This window comes from Syngnathus floridae, unplaced genomic scaffold (assembly GCF_059516105.1).
Source record: "Syngnathus floridae isolate MCC-2025c unplaced genomic scaffold, RoL_Sflo_1.0 HiC_scaffold_383, whole genome shotgun sequence".
Lineage (NCBI taxonomy): Eukaryota > Metazoa > Chordata > Actinopteri > Syngnathiformes > Syngnathidae > Syngnathus > Syngnathus floridae.
In genome coordinates this window covers 2,501-5,758 of record NW_028284320.1, presented here as the reverse complement: position 1 = coordinate 5,758, position 3,258 = coordinate 2,501, and positions in this window count along the sequence as shown.

The following is a 3,258-nucleotide window of genomic DNA, read 5'->3' as shown; positions in this document are numbered from 1 at the left end:
TCCAGAGCCCCGGCTAAGCGTTTTACGCGGCCCGCCGAGCTTCCACAGCACCTCCAGCCGGTTCTCATGATGCATTCCTCCTCACTTTCTAAGCCGAACGAGGCTTCCAGAGCCCCGGCTAAGCGTTTTACGCGGCCCGCCGAGCTTCCACAGCACCTCCAGCCGGTTCTCATGATGCATTCCTCCTCACTTTCTAAGCCGAACGCGGCTTCCAGAGCCCCGGCTAAGCGTTTTACGCGGCCCGCTGGACTTCCACAGCACCTCCAGCCGGTTCCCCGAGTGCTTTCCACCTCACTTTCTAAGCCGAACGAGGCTCCAAGCGCCCCGGCTAAGCGTTCTCCGCGTCCCGGTGATCTTCCCGGAGGTCGTAACGGGGAAATACCTCCCTCCAGCGGACACGGAGAGAAATTACACCGCCTCTCGCACACAGGCGGGTAAACGGCGGGAGTAACTATGACTCTCTTAAGGTAGCCTGACTTGACATCTGTTTAACGGTTCGTGGATAAATACATGATATATACAACTTATGCTCGCATTTACAGCCAAATAATATAAAGTGAGCATTCGGTTATAAACATTGTATTCATAATGTTTATAGGTGATGTTAATATTTATATATTTAATGTTTATAGGTGATGTTAATATTTATATATTTAATGTTTATAGGTGATGTTAATATTTATATATTTATTTTGTACATCATGTTATGGTTGTACGACACTTGCTATAGGATCATGATGTGATCATATCGGCGGGAGTCGGCCCGGGCTCCGGGTGAAGAGGCCGAATTCTCGACACTCGCGGCCGACCGGGGAACCAGCAGAGGCGGACGCATCGCGGTGCGAGAGCCCTTGGCACTTAGAAAAAATTTGGCAAAAGTCGCTCCGGGCTCCGGGTGGAGAGGCCGAATTATCGCCACTCGCGGCCGACCGGGGAACCAGCAGAGGCGGACGCATCGCGGCGCGAGAGCCCTTGGCACTTAGAAAAAAAATGGCAAAAGTCGCTCCGGGCTCCGGGTGAAGAGGCCGAATTCTCGCCACTCGCGGCCGACCGGGGAACCAGCGAAGGCGGGTAAGCTTTCTAGGGAGCCCCGCCGGCTGGTCCGCGGGCCGAACGTGGTCCCGTAAAGTACCGACAGCGGACGCCGACCCACGCCCGGTAAGAACCACCGAGAGGCGGACACGCTCTCCGACGAGCCCCGCCGGCCGTTCCGCGGCGGGAAATGCGCCCTCTGGCGGACACGCCGTTGTAAATGAATGGGCTTTGGCACTTAGTGCATTTTCGCAAAAGTTGAGCCGCGCTCCGGGCGAAGAGGCCGAATTCTCGCTACTCGCGGCCGACCGGGGAACCAGCGAAGGCGGGTAAGCTTTCAAGAGAGCCCCGCCGGCTGGTCCGCGGGCCGAACGTGGTCCCGTAAAGTACCGACAGCGGACGGCGACCCACGCCCGGCAGGAACCACCGAGAGGCGGACACGCTCTCCGACGAGCCCCGCCGGCCGGTCCGCGGCGGGAAATGCGCCCTCTGGCGGACACGCCGTTGTAAATGAATGGGCTTTGGCACTTAGTGCATTTTCGCAAAAGTTGAGCCGCGCTCCGGGCGAAGAGGCCGAATTCTCGCCACTCGTGGCCGACCAGGGAACCAGCGAAGGCGGGTAAGCTTTCAAGAGAGCCCCGCCGGCTGGTCCGCGGGCCGATTATGGTCCCGTCACCCACCGACAGCGGACGCCGACCCACGCCCGGCAAGGAACCACCCAGAGGCGGACACGCTCTCCGACGAGCCCCGCCGTCCGGTCCGCGGCGGGAAATGCGCCCTCTGGCGGACACGCCGTTGTAAATGAATGGGCTTTGGCACTTAGTGCATTTTCGCAAATGTCGCTCCGCGCTCCGGGCGAAGAGGCCGAATTCTCGCCACTCGTGGCCGACCAGGGAACCAGCGAAGGCGGGTAAGCTCTCAAGAGAGCCCCGCCGGCTGGTCCGCGGGCCGATTGCGGTCCCGTAAAGTACCGACAGCGGACGCCGACCCACGCCCGGCAAGGACCACCGAGAGGCGGATACGCTCTCCGACGAGCCCCGCCGGCCGGTCCGCGGCGGGAAACGCGCCCTCTGGCGGACACGCCGTTGTAAATGAATGGGCTTTGGCACTTAGTGCATTTTCGCTTAAGTTGAGCCGCGCTCCGGGCGAAGAGGCCGAATTATCGCTACTCGTGGCCGACCGGGGAACCAGCGAAGGCGGGTGGGCTTTTCCATAGAGCCCCGCCGGCTGGTCCGCGGGCCAATTATGGTCCCGTCACCTACCGACAGCGGACGCCGATCCACGCCCGGCAAGGACCACCCAGAGGCGGATAACGGCGCACACCGCGAACGGCGGGTGGCGGTCGCTGGGTGGCGGTCGGCTGGTGGCGGTCGGGGGGTGGCGGTCGGGGATGGTGCTTGGGGATGGTGCTTGGGGACCGGTGGCGCCGGAGGCGCACACCGCGAACGGCTGGTGGCGGTCGGCTGGTGGCGGTCGGCTGGTGGCGGTCGGCTGGTGGCGGTCGGGGGGTGGCGGTCGGGGGGTGGCGGTCGGGGATGGTGCTTGGGGATGGTGCTTGGGACCGGTGGCGCCGGAGGCGCACACCGCGAACGGCTGGTGGCGGTCGGCTGGTGGCGGTCGGCTGGTGGCAGTCGGCTGGTGGCGGTCGGGGGGTGGCGGTCGGGGGGTGGCGGTCGGGGATGGTGCTTGGGGATGGTGCTTGGGGACCGGTGGCGCCGGAGGCGCACACCGCGAACGGCTGGTGGCGGTCGCCTGGTGGCGGTCGGCTGGTGGCGGTCGGCTGGTGGCGGTCGGGGGGTGGCGGTCGGGGGGTGGCGCTTGGGGATGGTGGCGGTCACCTTGTGGCGGTCGGGGGGTGGCGCTTGGGGATGGTGGCGGTCGCCTTGTGGCGGTCGCCTTGTGGCGGTCGGGGGGTGGCGGTCGGGGGGTGGCGCTTGGGGATGGTGGCGGTCGCCTTGTGGCGGTCGGGGGTGGCGCTTGGGGATGGTGGCTGTCGCCTGGTGGCGGTCGGGGGTGGCGCTTGGGGATGGTGGCGGTCGCCTTGTGGCGGTCGGGGGTGGCGCTTGGGGATGGTGGCTGTCGCCTGGTGGCGGTCGGGGGTGGCGCTTGGGGATGGTGGCTGTCGCCTGGTGGCGGTCGACTTGCTGCGGTCGGGGGTGGCGCTTGGGGATGGTGGCTGTAGCCTTGTGGTGGTCCGGGGTGGCGCTTTGGGACCGGCGTCCGGCG